The sequence below is a fragment of the Pavona decussata genome, unplaced genomic scaffold (assembly GCF_977016875.1).
Source record: "Pavona decussata unplaced genomic scaffold, jaPavDecu1.1 SCAFFOLD_221, whole genome shotgun sequence".
Classification (NCBI taxonomy): Eukaryota; Metazoa; Cnidaria; class Anthozoa; order Scleractinia; family Agariciidae; genus Pavona; species Pavona decussata.
Window position 1 is genome coordinate 399,242 of NW_028145626.1, and position 21,282 is coordinate 420,523.

Sequence of the window (21,282 nt, forward strand, 5' to 3'; positions counted from 1 at the left end):
CAAAATAGACAGACACATTTTTAGAAAGAGTGAAAGAATCAAAGCGCCTATTTAAGGTTCAGGAGAGGAGAAAGAGGTATGATGACGTTTTTTTGTCTATCTTGCATCCGTAGTATTCGTAGTCTATTTTGTTGCATTTCAAGAACGTATTTCGTAACATAGATTCGCGGCAGGAGTGATCAATTAATCTTTCTTGTGAATGTATTGTAATCAAGCTTTAAATATAATTTTCTTCTCAGTTTTTACGTAATTCCATCAAGCCATTAAATTTATATATCAAGAAAGAAGGACTGGTCTGTTGGAGTTCTAGTAAATGCTTTCTCGTTCTTATCAACATTGGAATTCAAGTTATCTCGAGCTCCGCCCGCTACAGACGACAGGATTGGTTTTACAATTGTGTGGAGCAGTTTCGGCTGTACCGGCTTTCGATCGATCGATCGCTAGGATCGCCGTGTAAAACCAACGTTTTGAGCGTTAAATTAGTCAGTCGATGTGCGCTAACGGTAATCGGAGAAAACTTATCGAATAAATTCCTGAATTAACGATTTTCTGCGTTTTTGAAGCCAAAATTTGTCATTCCTTGAGATCCACACAGCACGAAGGTTTGTTTCAACTGAGCTCGAACCGACAACTCGCCCCAGCATGCTTTGCGGACCGTGTACAACCATCACTGGTCTCGGTGTATAGTAGTTTCTAAAATAAAGTGCTCCCACCCTGTTAAGAATTGAAATAACTAACCTAATCCCATCATATTCCCATTAAATATTAATTACATTTATGAAATCTTAAACAAATTAAATTTCCCTTTCATTTACAGGTACCTTGAAAAGAATAAAATTGAACACCTACCAGGAGAAATATTTTCACGCCAATCACGGTTGGGATTTCTGTAAGTGTGATTAACTTTCTTGGCTGTTGATATTGTTTCTCTTTTAGCAGTGATTTAACATGTTACTATTGCACTTCACCCTGGTTCCAATAATAGCAGCGCATTTAAGAGGCTTTCCGCGTTAGCATGGATAAGGCAAATTTCGGCTTTTCACCTATTTCGCTGATTCTTTTCTATGAACATCAATCATTATATCCCATAAACAAATATCATATTAACTAAGGTCAATGCGATTTTTGTTTCGTTGTTGGCGAGACGGTTTACAAAGTGACCTCAAAACTACCCAATTTATAACCTTTGGCGACTCTACAAGTTATCTATACATTGCCGGTGCTGCCAAAACGTCATTTCTATCTCAAACAGCTTGAATATTTTACACATTGAAGTTCCATTTGTCAATAATATTTAAATGTTTAACTTTGGTTTTCTGTGAAATTTTGACTGAGTTACAATTTTTTCAAAATACCTCATCCTAAACTTCAGAATGCATTAAACGTAACATACATGTAGTAAAAGCCTATTTTCACAAAAGTGGGACCTGACTTAGGGTCAATTCTATTTTAAATCAATTGCACTAACACCAATCTACTAATTCATGGGATAAAATTTGTGGGCACTTTACGCTGCGTGCCGTTTAGAGCTCTGCGATCTCTCTAATATTTACGGATTAAACATTAAGCCGTCATGCCGATAGACACATTTCTGAACCGAGCTCTTCTAGAAATACAATAATAACCACTAGGTTAATATTTCTGGTCATTTAGCCATAGTTTAGAGAAGCTGGATCCAGAAGCCAGGGCTGCGTTTAGCGTATTCCTTAGACTGAAGTGCGAAACTAACTGCCGAGTGATCGGAAAAAATGGGGCTTGTAATGATGGTGCTTTGCAGTGATGAAGAGAAATCGTTAGAGACTAACCAGTAATCCAAACCTCATTGAATCTTAAAAGAGTTGTTGCGCCACGTGAATTGTGATCGATTTGGGTGTTGGCTTCTCCAGACATCTTGCAATTTATGATTACTGCATAAATTAGTTATTTCTCTAATCACTGACCGTTTTCTTTCTATAGAAGTACCTCCTGCATTGATCTTAGTTAATGTGATATTTGTTTATGGGATATAATGATTGATGTTCATAGCAAAAATCAGCGAAATCGGTGAAAAGCCGAAATTTGCCTTATCTGTTTTAACGCCGACAGCCTCTTAAATAATTTCTATCATAATTTCATTTCCAGAAGGAGAAGTTCACTGAGATTCCTGTTACCCCGAAGAGACCAATGTTAAAGATATACTTTTTTGGAGTCATCTTGGAGTAGCCTTTATTTTTTCTTGAAATTTTCAAAGTTTCGGTGTTTCACGTAATAATAAGGGTTAAACCCATCTGCGATTCCACCTTTTTTAACCTTTTATTTTACCAAATTAAAAAAAAATCTAGTCATTTTTACCTGTCACCGATATGATCGTAGCTGTTACCGGAGCTGTTATAAATCTTTAAATGCTATGATCGTTCACATGGCAGGGGGATCGATTATTCTTTGATAGATAGCCTTTTATTTCGTGTACGAGAAGATGTTAATAATTTTGGATACATATACAAGTGGCGCTGCTTGGGGCCAGTAGAGTCATCCAACGTGGCGGACACTTTTCTTTTCCCTTTTTTCTTTTATAATTTTTGTTTTCTGCCAGAAAATACACTTTTCGACGACAGCTTAGCATGTAAAGATGGCTTAATACATCCTTAAGTTGCTTTACAACTACTTCTGGCTCAAAATATGGCTCTGACAGTTTATAATAGTACATTTAAATGCATTTACACCACACTTTACTTCTTGTTTAATATCTCCTATATCTATGAGCCGATTTCCACCAAAATTCACAGCAACTGTCTCAGATATTAACAAAAGCTCTCGTGATAAAACAAAATACAAAAAAAAAAAAAAAAACAACAACAACCAGGGGGAAGGAGTTGTCATCCAACCCTCCCCCCCCCCCCCCCCAACCCTTCTTCCTTTTAAGTCCGAGGGTTAAGTGGAAAACTGGTGGGGAAGAATGAATTTAAAGAAATGTACAAAGTCTAAATTACATACCCGGACGCTTACATGTTTCCGTGAGGAATTTCTTGTTGAGAAAGTATGCTCTCGATCTTCCCGTGATATATTGCTGACGATGTTGGTTTGACTCGACGTTTCCACGTGGTCCGTTCTATTGAAGACCCTTTATTGAGTTACGTTTTAATAGACGTAACTCGAAAATAGTTATGGCCTGATTAAAAAATGTCACTAGAGCTTTTGGAGGCACCGTGAAAGTTAGTGCAATAAAGTGTTAAACTTGCCGACAGATTTGATCGTTAAGGAAACATAAATATGTGGGTATTCAATTACTTAAGATGCAGTTATCCTGGTATCGGACACCAATTTACAGCATGTTTTCGCGCTTCCAGGTTTGAATGGAACAATGCTTAAAACTTCACATGTGCCGAGAGTAGCATGTGACTTTTGTTTTGTTTTGTTTTACATTTATTTCCCAGATTTTCACCAAGAATACACCAAAATAACCAGTCTTTCAATATTTCAGAGATGGTGAACGTTTTCAGAAATCACAGACAATTGTTCTAAGATACATTATCAGTTTTCAAAAGTTTCGTCAGCATCAACTTCGGACAAATTTTTCGAGGAGCTGGAACTCTCTGTATGAGCATGGGTTGCTTTTCAAAAAAATTCTTAAACCTCGATTTGCCTGAAAAGTAGCAAAGATGACTTCGCTTTCACCGATATTTGTTTTTTATTTGGTAACAGCTAAGCACAATTCCCAATAATTAAATGTTTGGCGCAATATTGGCTAGTTTTCTAGAAGTAGACTGAAATTGCACCTGATCTTTTCATATGGATGTCATTCACACCTTCCTCTCGTAAAGCGTTTTGAAATAGAAAAAAAATGTTTTCCTTTCACATCGTTTAACGAGCCTTTGACACCAAATATTTAAGAATAATTTCAATTCCCATGCGTTCCTTAAGACAGGAATTGTAAAGGTGTTGGCGAACACATGGTGTGTTCACTGTCTTCCGTGAGAACTTTGACTAAGCCTTGTGCCAACTAAACTTAGAGTTCTCATTTGACAAGTTTTGATGTTAGCGCTCGTTTTTATGACGCTTCAGGTGTTATCTTTACTCGTAGGTTATTTAATCCCATTGGACGGGAGGACTCCTACAAATCTTTCCCTCCTAATCCAAAATTTTAATAAATTAATTGTCTATTTTGAGATCGTTTAAATGATCTAGTTTGCAACCTTGTGCCACAAAATTTGACTACTATTTTACCAGGTAACTTAGCTGTACTTAGAACTTTAGCCCACCATTATTAATCATTTTCTTTGGAAATCTATGCTCAGGTTAATATAATCAAGAAAAGCAGAACGAAAACAGGACTTGCTATATTCTTGATCAAGACGTTAGGCTTTGTTTTTTGTTTTTTTTTTTTTAGTCTTAAATGTCTATGTGACCTCCGTTTGTAGAGCTATAAAAATTTATTCTCAAACTCATTAATAATTCATCAATTTACAAACCAATCAGGATACGCCAATTTGGCCAAATGTGTGTTGTTAGAAACCCCGATGAAACCCTGGACAGAGGCTTTCCCCTATACTTTGATGAAATATCAAGCCCAAGAGCTTGATAAAATGTCAAACCCCACTGATGGAGAATTTATCCTAATTTAAATATTAATGCCACAACGCCAACATGAATTGGCAAGCTTTATTAATACTTGAAGACAATTACAGAATGTCCAAAACCAAGAGCGACTCCTGCAATCGTTGCGTCCTTCATTTCAGCATCAAGCGCTGTTCGGAAAATAACAAACCTAGAAAATAGAAACAAAATTCATTGTAGTATTACCAAGAACTTTAACTGCGTAATTTAAACACTATGCGCGTGCTTTGATTGAAATCACCAAGTCATACTTCTTGTCAGATGTACTCAGTGGATTTATATCCTCACCCGGTTTCTTCTCTGCGAGAAAGCGACGAATACCAGCAACAATGCCGTACAAGGTTCTCGGAGGGTAACGTTCTTTTGAGGGCCTTGCAAACTCTTAGACAATTCACAGACAACGCACTCGTCTCCACCAGAGGCGTTTCCAACGACTCAACTTGATGAAAATCGTAGTTTTTGAATAAACCAACGACCTCGACAATGGGTACTTTTACCAGACGCTGCCTTTGCCACTCCTCGAATATTCCATAAGCCCATTTATTTTTGTACTGAGTGGACTTGGGTAACGCGTTTCAAACCAGAATAACCTCTTCTTCGGCTGTTTTGGCTTCCGGAAACGTGACAACGCCATATCTTATTAAGAATGACCGATTGAGATCAAGGGATGTATATTTGTTCCGCTTTAAACAATGACGGTCTTCAGGGACTTGTGACACTGCTAAAATATTTAACAACAAAGGCCAATAATTACTGAAAAACAACACTAAAAAAAGTAATTTATATTCCGCGTACGATGCCAAAATCAGTGAGAATTTTTTCATCGTTCTTGGTTACTGATGCATGATTGAGAAGCAATTTTAAAAACTCGTGTTTCGTGTTTCATCGGGGTTTCCAAACATTCGAAAACAATAAACGCAATCGGCCTACGGCCTCGTGCTTTCACCACTTTTCTCGTGTTTGGAAACCCCGATGAAACACGAAACACGAGTTTTTGAAATATATATCTGCGTGGTTTGTATTGCAAAATGTCAACCATCAGTTAAAAAATGGTTGGAAAATGGTTTTCTGTGGGTAACCTGATAGTGTAATTCTTATTGTCGTTTAATGAACGTAAGAATTACAAAAAGAAGAAGAAGAAGAAGAAGAAGAAGAAGAAGAAGAACAACAACAACAACAACAACTGGAACTGGAAAGGGTTTCAGCTTTATATTTCAATTTGTTTTTAACATAATTATCACGTTTTATTATGGTACGGTATGTTTTGATAGTTTCCTCCTTCTTTTAAGTTGTCTGGAATACTAAAAGAAGCTAATTTCATTGCAGGAGTTTGTCTGGAAATGGTTTAAGAAATCTTTCTTCAGGAATCTTTTCCACCTTATCGTACCTAGAGTACATGTAAGTGTGCCACCATCAATTTGCTTTGTAGCTTTTCTGTCTTTTTCCTCTTCTTCGTCTTCTTGTTGTTCTTGTTCTCCTTGTTGTTCTTGTTCTTGTTGTTGTTGTTGTTGTTCTTCTTCTTCTTCTTCTTCTTGTTCTTGTTCTTGTTCTTGTTATTGTTCTTGTTCTTGTTCTTGTTCTTGTTCTTCTTCTTCTTCCTCTTCCTCTTCCTCTTCTTCTTCTTTCTCTTCTTCTCGTTAAGCCACATCTAACGATTTCAACAATGTACAAAGGATTTTCACGCTAGAGTAAAATGTATTCGCCATTACGTTTTTCTTTATTGCATCTTAACAGTGAAGCGACGAATTTAAAAGTACTTTAAGTTCCTTTTTGTCTTGTCATTGGTCGGATGGCTTATATGTGTTTCCCCAAAATGCTACTGACGCCTTTTTAGGTATTCCTTTTCGCCGTCAAGTCAAAGTTTACCCGCGTATCGTAAAAGGGAGGACTGTCTCCAAGGGTCAATTTTCCTGTCTTTTTAGCCAGTTGCCATTAAAAGGTCGGTTTGATATAACTTAGCACATGTTTGTTCATATTCAACCGGATTTGGTTAAATTCATATATTGTAAGCCTGGTTTAATCGATGGCGACATTGGACCATGCCATAGCCACGTGATCCAAATCAGAAAATGGAACAAAGTTCATAGTAATGTGTCTTTTTTCAATAATTTCCCGTATTATACAGTTTCATTAGCAGGACTTTGTGACTGGAGAATTTTGCAAAGGTAGTCTGCCGTGTTTAAAGTACCCTAGTCAGCCTCCGCCCTTTTTGATGCCATTGCAATTATTGACATTGCATGGGGAAGCGAAATCTTATTGCTTTACCGTAAGCTGTGTTCCTAAAAGTATGTTTCATTATCTTTAGTAGTTTCACAGTGGTTTCGTTCATTTCGACATGCTCCGAATAAAACAGAACAGCCAAACTCTCGCATATAAACAAAAACCAAGGTGTGGCTGAATAGGGCCCTTTGAGGTTTTTATTCCAGCAAAAGTGACAAAAGTAGAAGAATTTGAAACACAACCTTGTTCCTTGGCAATCACTGTTTGCATTAAATAACGCTGTTCTTGTCTCTAACTGTATCATCAAGTAACGCAGAGTAAAATATCAGTACTATTGTTGCCCCACGTTGTCTCGTTCTCTACTACTTCAGTGTATTTTGTGCAATTTAGTAGCTGTATAGGTATTGGTATGTTCTGTAAGGGACGTACTAAAGGTACTTTAAATGGAAGAATAACAAAGACGCTATTCATATGCAACAACGGCAAAAAGAGAAATGTAAATTTACCTCTGCAAATAAAAAAAAAATAGGCAGGGATGTAGTACATAATTACGACTATAGAAAACTTAGATGAGATACCACAGGAAGACGTATACCACATATACTCCTCCTAATTCAAACACGCAGCAAGGGAAAATTGTTGTTACAAGTCAGAAATTGCACTCAGATCTGTATGGAAATTATGTTATCAGTTAGGAATTTCTGAAGTTCAAGCTCATAGGTCGATTCGTGAGAAAACAAGTGGTGGCTAACAAACTCTGACGCCCAGTTTTTTTTTAAACAAATAGTAGAATCATCCGCTAGGCATAAACGGTTTTAACGAAAATGAGGGGAAAATATAGGTCACTAACCTTATAATATCCAAAGTTTGAGCGATTTAGAACTTGTGTTATAAATTAAATCTTGTTTTATAAAAGCACACAAACTTAAAAAAAAATTAACATAGTTATTATCGTGGCGAAATTTTCAGCTGTAAAATCCTGGGTTAATTCAATATCAATTTTAACGTTGCGACTCTATTTTCAAGAACTTGCTGGCGCTCCTAATCTATCTCTCGACAAAGCTATTGAAATTGCAAGAACCAATGAACTGTCGGTAGCACAACTGAAATCATTGAGGTCAAGTAGTGGAGTATTTCATGCCATAATTAAAGGGCAACAGTGGACAAGGAATTCTTGGAAAACACCTTCCAAGGAATGAACCCACCAGTCATGTGGCAAATGGGGCAACATTCATGCAAAGGATTCATTATTGGTTATTGCAAATTGTTGGAAAATGTTTGTAAACCTAATAAAAAGTCCCTTGTGTTGTCTTGTTTTTATTTGTTTGTTTGTATTTTTCCAGTAACTTGGCAGGTAATAAACTCGTGAAAATTACCGCTGATCTTTTCTGGAATCAACAGTCTCTGCTATATTTGTGAGTAGCATCCTATGGTCTGTCATGTTTCTATTAGGATTGAGGTATAGCATGTCCATTGTTTTCATAGTTGAAGTATGGATGTGTCTAGTTACGGTACTTTTTAGTCAATAACATGGAATCGAAACTCTGAACTTATTCTCCAATCCTTATTCTCAATCCTCCTTCGTCGTTGACTATATGTTAGGCTCGAACATCACTGATTGATTGACTGACTGATTTATTGCTTGAACTATTGACTGATTGAACAGAAAAATTAAACACCATGTACGGGCATGGTTCTCGAGAAACTGAACGCTCGTTTGCGAAATATAATGTTGAGCAATTAAGAATAAAAAAATTGAGTTACAACAATAATTGTCGGCAAATAGCTACAACTGAATTTGTAACAAAAACTGTAGCGGTGCACAATTTTAACAGTTTTTTATTTACTCATTCATTCGTTCGTTCGTTCGTCCATTCATTCATATGCATTAATTCATTCATTCATTTACATATTTAGTTATTTATTTATTTATTTATTTATTTATTGCATGTTTGCCTGTCTGCTTTTTGTTCTCAATAGGATTCTTCAAAATAACAGTATCCGCTTAATACCAGAGGAAGCTTTTGTTAACCTCACAAGACTTAAATATTTGTAAGTGTATTTAGAAAGGGTTACAAATTTGAACATTTCAAGGATAGCTGTAGTAAACCTTTCACCAGGTGTTTAAGCTACTAACCTATTAGCTAATAAGCTACTATAGCAATGCCAGCTAAAACTACTTGACTAGAAATAGAAATTCACGTATCTTCGACAACTTGCCTATTATTTCAACTCGTGCAACGAAAACTACACGGCAGAACTATCCAGCAATAAAATAGGTAGGAACGGTTTTCAAGTTTACACATGTAACGAAAGAAATCGAAATTCCCATATTTACACTCTGAATAACTTAACACGATAAAAGAAATTAAGAAAGATGAAAAACAAAAATAATCAAACAAAGATGAAACCAAAAGGAATGTGGCTTGGTTGTTGGAATTCGAAAAACGACATCATTCATTTGGTTTTCGCCTACATGACAGTTTTTGAGCCAATCAGAAACCTTCATTTCGAAACAACATTATCGCAAATTATACAATGCACTGAATACTACGCGCGCAGTGATTGGTCGTTGCCCATGATCTATTAGAGTACAGACACACGGATGACGTCACGGGAAAATTGTTTTTCTTTGTTTTGTCCAACATGGCGCGCGGTTTTTAAAATGTTTGCAAGATTATTTCGAATTGAGCAAGTGAAAGCTTCGAGAAAAGTTTAGCAGGAGCCGGTTTACAAACAAAAAAACAAGAAAATTGAAGAGACCAATTAAGAGTGCCTGACTGTAACTTTCGAGAATCGCTGGCCAAGCTTGAAAAAAAAGGAAACTCCTGATAATTTGCCTGAAGTTTAATTTTGGGGAACTATCTTCGAAAATATGATTTGAATGTTCTGGAAATTTATAGTTTTCGAGAATTTTGGAGAAAACGAAATTACGGGTTTTGCCTCATTAATTATGCAAAAATCTTACTCAAAATTAGCCAAGTTCAATACGCCTGTGTTGAAACAGTACGCAACGCTACAAAACGAGGTCGGTTTTGAATAAGAGCATTACTCACCTACTATATATAAATGGGACCTATGTAAACTTTTGTAGAACTTTGGAGGGTTTGTGGCTCTTTGAAAAATTTACATTTTGAGGCCTTTGCGATGAGGTGAAAATTGAGTAAGATTGAAGGTTTAAAATGCATCTTGGTATGTCAGGTATCGACTCGAGAGGAACATTGTGATAAAGTTTGGCTCTTTGTCAAAAATCTGGGCAATCAATGCACGCGCTGACGAAAACCAAAGTTAGCGAGGCTTCGTTGACAAATTTGCATAATTCGCAACTGTTGAGAAAAAGCTGTTGTGGCGACTCGGTGAAAACATTGACCCAGGCTATCTTCAAATGGTCATTTTATCTCATATTGCATTTGCCTGTTTCGCTTTCTTGTTTAATAACGTGGTAGAAAAGGTCTGGACAAAAAAAATGCACGCCATCGGGAAAGAAAACATTCGCCAAATTCTGGTGGGAAATTTGCATAATGCAAATCTCCCAATAAATCTTTCTGCAAAGAAATCTGATTGGGAAAGTTTCGTGAAGAGACTATTTGACCGAAACACTCCATATCAAAGGAGTAAAAACAACCTTAATTATCCGATTTCAACAAATAATTGTCGAATCTTAACCTTTAAAAATTAATAGTGCCAAACTGATACTCGCTATTGTGTTACCTGCGTCACGTCAATACCTGTCGACATATTTTAAATAATATAATGCCCAGAAACCAACTTGTGCTGCGAAATTGCCATTTACAACAACTAGAATAAAGACCTTTATTTGCTGGCAAATAGCGGTTTTGATAAAAATAAAATGTTCACAGGACACTGGATTCACGTTTAAAAAATACACGTTTGTCAAATGAGGTGAGAAAGTTAGACATAGAGTCTGTCAAAGCGAACATTTTTAATGAAATCAAGTTTGTTTAGTGGAATGCTTTTCAAATAGCCAGTCCAACCTTTTTCAGTGGCTTCCAAATAATGATCACTCAGAAGCGGGTCAGTTAAAAAAAAAAAAAAACTCTCTGTTTGTGTTGTTTGACACTGTACCTTCGCAAGCGGCACGCCATAGTTTAACGTAATTACTGGTATGAAATATCACACATGCACGAATACACGCTTTAAAACCTGTGTGTCAATTTCCTAAAAGAAATGATTTAGAAATACATGAAACAAGAAATATTAGTGATAGGAACCGACGTTTCGGTGCATCTTGCGCCATTATCAAGGTACATAATTAATGATAAAAAGCGGTTTGTAAAGGCTAAGTTGAAGCGAATTTGCATAACATAGCGACAAGCTAATTACTTAAATACTTTCGCATGAAGAGAATCGGACTGCACATTCAATGTTGGTTTAAGCTCTTGAATATACAACATTTCATTGACAAGGCAGTCAAATTTGTTAATGCATTTCTTGAGCACATTGAAGCGTGCTAAGAAATTGTTCGGAACAGCAGTGTTATGTTCTTTGTAGTAATGCTTGCAGATTGATGACGCCTTTTGACGGTGTCCCTCAACGCGCGTGTGAAGGTGGCCCTTTGTATACCTAACATAACCTGCATCACACAGGTCACACTTGAATAAATAAACAACACATTGCTGGGTTACAATGCTCACGCAGGCTTAGATCTTGATTAAGCTTACGGCTAGTAAACACAGGTTGAGTGGTCTTTCCCACCTTGCTGCTAAGATCTCTAAGTTGTCGTTTGACAGACACTGCAGCATCCTGATCTTTATAGGGGATAGCTATCCGGATGACGTCATCGGTATGCTGTTTAGACTGGTCCGCTGCGACTCTCGAGGTGATAAACTTGTTAATGACAGAATCAATAAGGTGATTTGGATACCTCAGCTTTCGGAAAACTCCTCTCAAGCGTACACACTCCTCTGAGAAATGTGTCCAAGATGATGATAGCCGGTGCGCGCGATCAAGCATGGTGACGAGCAAACCCTGTTTGTTGCGGCTGTCCACATGGCTATGATAGTGCAGGAGAAGACCTGTGTTTGTCGGCTTAACGTAAACCTTTGTTTCAACACATGGTGCGCGATTTAGAAGCTGTAAACCAAGGAACGGGAGCATCCCATTTTCCTCTACCTCCATAGTGAAACTTCAGCGCTATGGGCGTGATTCAAGGTATCCTGAAATGCTGTGGCTGCTGCAAGATCTGGCATCTTGACCAGAGTGTCATCTACGTAGCGGCGGTAAAAATCTGGGAGTTTTCCTTGACTTTTCAGGGACCCTTCAATGGAGCACATGAATACATTAGCCAAAAGGGGTCCAAGGGGAGACCCCATGGCTACTCCATCGGTCTGTTCGTAAAGGGCCCCATCGAACTGAAACAGCTGCCCCTTTGTAGCAACATGTAGAAGATCAATAAGATCAGTTCTGGTCAAGTTTAGGCCATAGGTGTCATTGAACCAGTTGTTCTCGAAAGCTTTGTGTGCCAGGATGTCAATTGTTTCGTCCAGGGGTACATTTGTGAAGAGCGATGAGACGTCATAAGAGACCAAGATTTCTCCCGGGTTTATCTTAACTCCACAAATTTCATTTGTGAAGGCAAAGATATTAGTGATGGTATTTTCGTTTACAGACAGAGGCTTAAGCTTTGCCGTTTAGCAAAGGCATAGTTGTAGGTGCCCGTAGCAAATAATATAGGACGCATTGCTCATTTCTTCTTGTGGGTCTTGGGCAGCCCGTACAAATGAGCCAATCTTGATCCAGTAGGTCGTGCGGAGTCAGCAATCGCCGATGGTAAAATTCTACGCACTGTTGACTCTACCAGTTTTTCTTTCTCTAAGAGACGATGATAGTACTTGGGTGGTCTTCCTTTACTTTTTGGTCTCTCTATGGGGACGGCACAGAATTTGCTTGTGTCATTCACAGAAGCATCCGATAACAAACGCAGGTATTCATGCTTATCCATCACAACTACACCTGACCCTTTGTCTGGTTTGGTTATCACGATGTCATCGCGTCTCTTTAGCTCTTCGATGGCTACTAAGAGTGCCTTAGGGGGACGCGGGCCTTTCCGTTCAATGTAGTTGAGAGCCACAGATCGAAGAGTAGTAGCAGCCAGTTCTTTCATTTTCTCATCGGAGAGACTGCGCTCAAGGCTCCAATAGGCTTTCTCAAAGGATGCTTTTACCTCTATTGGAGATACATATTGCGGTAAGGCAAAGTTCAAACCTCGACAAAGAACAAGTTTCTGGAAGAACGAAAGTTGGTAAGATGAGATGTTCAGGATATGCTCGTCGAGGTCCATCTGGTGGTTGATAAGACGTGAGACCTTGCGCGTATGAGTGGTAATAACTTCTTGGTGATATGTTCTCCGAAGACTGGTCATTGTACGGAGAATACAACTGTAGCGCAGAAAACTACAATCTTGGCGAATCTCATCATAGATAGAGTTGATTTCACGCTTCAAGGCTGAACTCTGCTTGAACTTCTCTTTTAACTCTTCCTTAATAACGTTCCGGGAGAAGTTTTAACAAAAAAAATAACTCAGTTTATACCTACAGTCCACATTGGCTGTAGGGCATACATTTATCTTTGTTGAATGTCAACAAGAGAAACACGGGTATCTCAGTGACACTGTGTACACGCAGTGCCTGCCTACCTTGTCGATGAGTGTTACACAATGGCGTAAATTATAAGGATTTGTATTGGAATTTACGAACATGTTTTGGAGTCGAAAAGTAAAGGGCACGAATTGAACAAAGATGGCTTACCTTTTCTCCTTGATATGTTGCCAGTGTTTGTATGCCATATTTTGCCCATTTCAGTACGATTCCAGTGGGTTTTAGGTTTGCTGAAAATTTTCCTTTCTCTATACGGTATCCTACTATATACATCTATACCCCCAAAATCTTGGTCACTTCGGTATCAATAGTATTTTCAGAAAAAAATTGCAATGTTAACAACGCAGTCAGTATAAAACGTGAGTCGCAGACGAAGAACTGAGGACCTCGGACTGGGTATAAAAGAGATAGTACTAACGGTATAGAAGGACTATAGACTACGGACTACGGCCTACGGACTGCGGACTGCGGACTGACTGCATGCCCTACAGTCCACATTGGCTGTAGGGCATGTATTTACCTTTGTCGAATGTCAACAACAGAAACACGGGTATCTTACTGACACTGTATACACGCAACGTCTACTGCATGCATGCACGACATCTACATGATTGTGCACATGGGCTCAGTGGTTGATCACGATCAATGATCATCAAACATCCTTTTGCGTATTTATTCGCACTGCAAGAGCAAGTTTTCACCAAATCGAGCCCTGAGATGAATGTTAAAAATCTAAAATGCCGAGCTCTCTTCAGCGCGTATTAAAAATTCAGCTGTTTGGCTGGGATAAAGCAAGATTTTATGTTTGCACTGTCGATCCTCACTATTTTATTCCCAGTCCATTTATTGTTTCTCAAAAACAACAATAAAGGGACAAAAACAACTACCGAAACTTCATTTTATACATCTTAAACTTATTGAAAATGAATACAAGAAAGATATGATTTTCAGACTTCCAGTTCTCCTTTAAGCCTAGTGCGCAGTACGTAGTCCTCCTATTATACACTTACCTTAGTACCTCTTTTATACCCAGTCCGTGGTCCGTAGTCCTTTGCCCGCGCATTACAGCAAATTATGACCGCATTGATAACGTGCGCAAGTCTTCGAAAGTAAATTACAGGGGACTGAAGTGACCAAGATTTTGGGGATAGATATGGAATCGTACTGAAATGGCCAACATATGGCACACAAACACTGGCAAGAGATCGAGAGACAAGGTAAGCCATTTTTGTTCAATTTATTCCCTTTATTTTCAACTCCAAAACAGGTTCGTAAATTCCCATACAAACTCTTATAATTTACGCCATTGCGTAACACTCATCGTGACACTCAAATTACAACGTGACAATGAAAAGGTCAAACGAATTTCTTTTGAGCTTCGGCTACCTGTGATGTATCAGTAGACATTGCGTGTATGCAGTGTCATTAAGATACCCGTGTTTCTCTTGTTGGCATTCGACAAAGATAAATGCATGCCGTACAGCCAATGTGGACTGTAGGTATAAACTGATTTATTATTTTGTTAAACGGAAATTGGCACACAGGTTTTGAAGCGTGTATCTGTGCATGTGTGTTTGTGGGCATCTTTTTAGACATATCGCCAGCTATTGACGTGACGCAGGTAACGCAATAGCGAGTATCAGTTCGACACTTTAATTTAAAGGTTTAGATTCGACAATTATTAGTTGAAATCGGATTGTTAAACGTTGTTTTAACTCCTCTTATATGGAGTGTTTCGGGTCTCTTCACGAAACCTTCCCAATCAGATTCCTTTGCAGAAAGATTTATTGGGAGATTTGCATTATGCAAATTTCCCACCAGAATTTGGCGAATGTTTTCTTTCCCGATGGCGTGCATTTTTTTTTGTCCAGACCTTTTCTACCACGTTATTAAACAAGAAAGCGAAACAGGCAAATGCAATATGAGATAAAATGACCATTTGAAAATAGCCTGGGTCAATGTTTTCACCGAGTCGCCATAACAGCTTTTTCTCAACAGTTGCGAATTATGCAAATTTGTTAACGAAGCCTCGCTAACTTTGGTTTTCGTCAGCGCGTGCATTGATTGCCCAGATTTTTTATTTCATATTATCAAAGACAAAGACCCAAAATTTATCACAATGTTCCTCTCGAGTCGATACCTGACATACCAAGATGCATTTTAAACCTTCAATCTTACTCAATTTTTACCTCATCGCAAAGGCCTCAAAATGTCAATTTTTCAAAGAGCCATAAACCCTCCAAAGTTCTACAAAAGTTTACATAGCTCCTATTTATATAAAGTAGGTGAGTTATGCTTTTGAGAGTGAGTTATGAGTTTGTCGTGTTTCCTTTCTGTTCATTGTATAAAACAAATAGATTCCAAGTTGCCGTGCGTCTGTTCAGTAATAGATGACAGAAGACGTCAATATGTGGTAAGAACATCAGTGACACACTAGCCTACGGCTCGTGTGCCACTTTTTTGTTCTTACCACATTTTGACGTCATCTGTGATCTATTAGTAGACGCACGGCAACTTGGAATCTATTTGGAATCTAGTCGCCTCAGCACAATAACAAGATCCCCCAGGGTCAAGACAAATCGTTAAAATTTTTAAACTTAACCCAATCTAGAAGACCGGGGAATGAGAGGGCGGGATGCGGACTCTCCCCGCGGCGACATTGAACCTGAAATACTTTTTGAATATTTTAACAAACGCCATGGAACTTCAGGACGTTTTTAATAAATTTGTCTGGGAAAAACGTGATGTGCTCTTTTAGTGTTCTTTGTCTTTGAGGTTACCAATGCCACCAAGTTTTGACAGGCATTTTTTTTTTCAGAAATAGAAAATCCCTTTTAAAATTGAAGAAAAATCGTTTTTCTAATCCCGTAATCTTTAATGGTTTTTTTTTAGCGCAAATTAGCGTTTCTTTATTTTTTGTTTTTACTTTTCTTTCTTCCGTGGTGGCGGATCTAAAATAGCCGCTATTTGATCATTACGACATGATTACCACGTGACATGATGTCATCATTTTGCGTTGCAGACCTCTTACTGTCATAGCTTTTATACTTGTGAAGTATCCACCCCTTCCCCCCGGTCCCAGAAGACAAAAAAAAAACAAAAAAAACAGTCTAGATAGGGTTAATTTACAATGCGTCTATACTTGTTATCTCTGAGCAACTATATAGAGAAATGAATTCTACTATTTTCAATTTCTTCTGGGATGGAAAACTCACTGAAATTAAAAAGTTAACTATTATAGGCGAGAAAAAAAAAAAAAACAAAACAAGGACTTAGGTTGACGGACTTTAATATCATGAATAAAGCCTTAAAAGTCTCTTGGGTACCGCGCATGTAATCAGTAAATAAAGCATCCTAGAAAGGCATCCCAGAAGCAGCCTTGAAGAGCATGGTGTACTAACTTTTCAAATAAACTGTAACTAACAGTTTGACGCATTACAGGCTAACAATCTCCATCATCTTGCCTCGAACTATTGAAACAATTAGAAAATACAAAACAAAATTATATGGAAACCCTACCTACTCATGAATTAGCCTGATGAACAGCTGTCATTATTTTGCATTTTTTTCCGTTGAGCGCAGGCAAGCGAGAGGTGCGAATCACGCGCGACGAGAGAGGCGCAAAAAAAAAAAAATTAACGCCCCTCCGCCCTCTATTGTTCATGCTATTCCGGCGTTCATATATGAACACGGCTATCCAGTTGGTTATTTAATGTCAAGTGATCATGACCTGTTTTTGGACAACAAAATGGCGGTCGCGTCATTGTTTTCTTTTGACTAAGCTATTCGACAAGCTCTTTTCGTTTTTTTTTTTCTTTCTTTTTTTTTTTCGTTATTTTTCCCTAATGCGGTAAAGGAAAAACTAAAGAAATATACTTGAATGGCTTACAGCTAGGTTTGGAAAAAGGTTTGATCTAGCAAACGCTCCCCTTTCTTCGCTGTTTCAGTACTAACCGGAATGCTCTTATAGTTTTTCTCCACTGCTCTTCGAACAATTGTTGCGTGAATATCCTGGAAATCAAATCTACGAACCATGCTATTTTCTGGATGGCCCCAGTAAACAATTGACATACGCAAAAGAAAATAAATTGGGCCTAATTGGACTGTTGACTTAAACAACAACTGACAACAAAAGAACGGGAGCCATATGTTCTTTACGAGGCTAGCCTCCGTAATTGTCCTTCTTTCGTTAAGGAAATCCATAAAACTTCTCATTACTTCCTGTTCTAAATCAATTGGAGGTTGCAGAGTTGTTACTGTCTCCAACAACAATTTTTCCGTGCTGTTGTTCCGTTAGCGTATGTTTTTGTGGCAGTTTACGTAGGAACGGTATTCACCGTCCATACTAAACGCTGTGAATGGTTGGAGATGTTGGAAAGTGCCTGCGGGCGGAATAGCATGAACACTAGTGTGCGGGCAGGTGTAGTATCTTCTCCCTCTCTCTCGTCGCGCGTGAATCGAGCCTCGCACTTGACTCCACTCACCTGAAAAACGGAAAAATAAAAATAAATAAATAAATAAATAAATAAATAGCACCTGTTCTGCAGTTTTCTCATGAATAATTTGGAATAATGAAAATATTGCAATTAATTGTAAACAGTTTTCTCACAAAAGCTGGTTTGACACTATAGCAGTCTCAAGGAATTTTGGAATTTTTCAATTAAAAAGTCTCCATTTCGATTTTTAGATAGTGAGAAAGCAAAAGAAGCTATTTCTACAGAAATGTATTAAGCACTCTGTTCAAGAAAATCTTAGTACTGCCCACCGCTAATAAAAAAAAAAAAGGAAGATATTAAGGACGGTGCCTACTTTTGTTACTGCGCATACGTTCTGTGCATCTCGAGGTACTCGGGTTTCCTATGGGTGGTGCCTACCAATATAGGGATATTTTTGCGCGGTTTAAAACTATGCTCTTGGTATCCAAAAAGAAAATTGGGGGTAACCATGCATTTTTTCAGAGATAATTAAGTTTCAATTTGGGAAAGAATGCGATATATTGCTTTGTATTTCACAACTCTTTAGAATTATTATTGCTTAATTATCACTGAAAAATGCGTGGTTACCCCCAATTTTCTTTTTGGATTCCAATAGCCCCTTGCTAAGATCTGATTTTTCCGCATAGTCATAAACCACGCAAAATATCTACTGTATTAGTAGGCACCTCCTTAGGTAATGATTAAAACACAAGCAGCAGTGTTTTATCGGGATTTAAAACCACGAGGCGCAGCCGAGTGCTTTTAGACCCGATAAAACACGTGCAGCGAGTCTTTTGAACGGCTTCAAAAACATTCCCGGAAAAGCGTGTGTCAAGATAGTTCATAACAATGATGCTTTTGTGAACGTTTGAAATTAACATGCAAGAAAAACATTCAACATCCGCATACTAACAAGGAGGAGGTTTTATCGGATATAAAACCACTGCATGTGATGTTTATCGACCATTTGATAGGTCAATGGGTTGTGAATTATTAATATATGATTGTCCTCAAACATTAATATTCTTAAAACCAAAGTAAGTCTGTTCAGAGCCAAAATTTGTGGCAACAATGCATGCGGTCAATGCTTAACTGATATTCACTCCTTACATCGCATGTTCTAATACGCTACTCCTATACTATAGCCCTATAGCCCTTTGAAAGACTTTCCAATGCTGGTCGATTAATAAAACGAAACATTATCGAATATTATGATTGTAGGTGGGTTTCTAAAGAAGCCTACACAATGTAGAACTCTTTTTTGACAGTTTTCTTGCACTCTTTCGCCGAAAACTGACCATTGAAATAGAATTAGCTATTGCAAATAAGATTATTACTACCTTTCAATATTTCTTTTAATATGCATTTTTTAAGTTTTCTTTGTTTTGTTTCGGATTTTTTTAGTTGTTGTTCTTTTTGGGTTTTTTTGTCAATGTTATCAATTGTTATGCAAGTTCAATCATTAACTGACAAAAACTAGAAAAGAAAAAGCATAGCTTGTAACCTAGAAACTATGAAACCGTAATACTGTGTGTAAATTATGGTTAATAGCATAAATACAAATGCTGTATTTTTTACCTTGCATTAAAAACTATTTATAATATTAATAAAAGAAACCGTATATGATAAAATCACCCCTGGAGTGTTTCTAGCAAATCTCAATCATAGCTCTCACTTAAGTGTTATCCTTAATGTGTTTTTACTATGTTTCGAGCACTTGGTAGCCTCTTGTTCGGTAATTAAGCTAGATGCGCACTTCTGCAACAAAATTTATTTCTTTCCGCAGATTGCTGTCAGATAATCCTATACAAGCCATTGGACCTCGGGCATTCGTTGTGCTACAAGATGTTCTCTCTATGTAAGTATATGATGGAATATGTTGGAAAGTCGTTAATTCCGTTAACATTGTCCACAATGAAAACATGTTCCCAATAGTTCTGGGAGCGTGATTACTCATGAAAGAAAGAAATCTCTTCCCTCTTGTGCATTTTCAGTTGTTGGCGGGTGGTGGTCGGTTTGAACTGGCCAATAAGGGAACCTAATGTAATTTGAACTCATGCAGCCTCCTCACGGCGGCCTCCGTCAAAAAGGCCGAACGTAAGCGAAAATCACTGGTAACTGAATTTTCTTCCAATTTTTGTTATGTAAGATCGCAGTGTGATCAACATGAAAGGTGAATGCTATGGTTAAATTATAGCGCTTGTCGAAGAAGTGGATGAGAATTTTGATGCGAGAGCAATTTCTGATACGAGAAGGAATCGAGTCCCCAGCATTCCTCTTTTTTTTTTTTTTTTTTTTTGTATTTAAAGGAAAAAACGAAACGAAACCGCTGGCTTTAAATTAAACATCAACAAATGCCTTCCAAATCACCCACAAAACACTAAGACGTTTACATACGGAGCCTGGGTTTTCTGTATTAACTGTATATATGCAAGCTTATCAGAAATCTCTGCTCATGGTCCAAAGAAAATGAGGCAATCAGTCATTACTAAATTTCACCCACTAATCCTACTTGTCGGCACACCCAACGGCCCTTTTCGACAATAGAAAGACTTTATCGCTTCAGAGGTTCGGCTCAAATTGTAATAAAAAAAAGTTGTGGTTTTGATCTGAACAGACCTTTGGGATATGGAATATTAATCGTTTTAGTCTTGAAAGGAAAACAAAAATTCGTTTTTAAACGAAAAAGAGCTGAATAAAGTAAAGTAGCATTTTCGGAAGACCAACGGTAGTTCATAAATTCGGCGGAAGGAATTTGTTTTCCGAAAAAAATCTACTACATAAAAATTAGGCTATAAATTCTGAACGATTTCGCCTGTCATCATTTACACAAATGTGTAAATGAATGCCTCAAAACAAAGTTAAGAGAGATTGAAAAACAGTAAACCGCATTTCAAATATTTGCCGTTAATTATAATTGTATCAAAAAGGGTTCCGTTGCCGTTCGACTGGCTAGTAGTAAACGTAAGCGTCTTGCTTGTTGTGTAAAATATTCTGCGTCGCATTTTTTTTTTCCGAGAGAGGTACACTAACTTAATTCCGTAAATTGTCTACTTTTATTTACAAACACAGGTTAGAAACAATGACTATGTCTCGTTCTCTAAATAATCAATTAGATTGCTTGGATGATTATGTGTCGACTTGAACTAGAGGCTTGTGATAAATGTAATTATTTGTAAATAAAAAGTTGTACGTCCAAGATCAGTTATCAAAAAAAGTTTTAAGAGCGCTCCCCAGGAAGTTTCACCTATGACCATGCAAGATAGAAAAATCGAAAATCGCCAAACTTTGTCATAATAAAGGACTACTAAAACCATTTGTAGAAAGACATGTTTCAGTTTGTTTAGATAATTGTTTTACCTTTAAAGTGACTTTTT

The 21,282-nt window shown here is 37.6% G+C and overlaps 1 long non-coding RNA gene and 1 pseudogene across 1 annotated transcript; one reads left to right on the plus strand and one right to left on the minus strand.

Annotated features, from left to right (window-relative positions):
- Window positions 1-732: 732 nt before the first annotated feature.
- Window positions 733-19,766, plus strand: LOC146459285 (uncharacterized). Its single transcript, XR_014858015.1, has 5 exons — window positions 733-889; window positions 5,920-5,991; window positions 8,157-8,228; window positions 8,794-8,865; window positions 19,692-19,766. It is a non-coding gene; the product is annotated as an uncharacterized LOC146459285 (long non-coding RNA).
- Window positions 11,154-13,195, minus strand: LOC146459286 (uncharacterized; annotated as a pseudogene).
- Window positions 19,767-21,282: the final 1,516 nt, after the last annotated feature.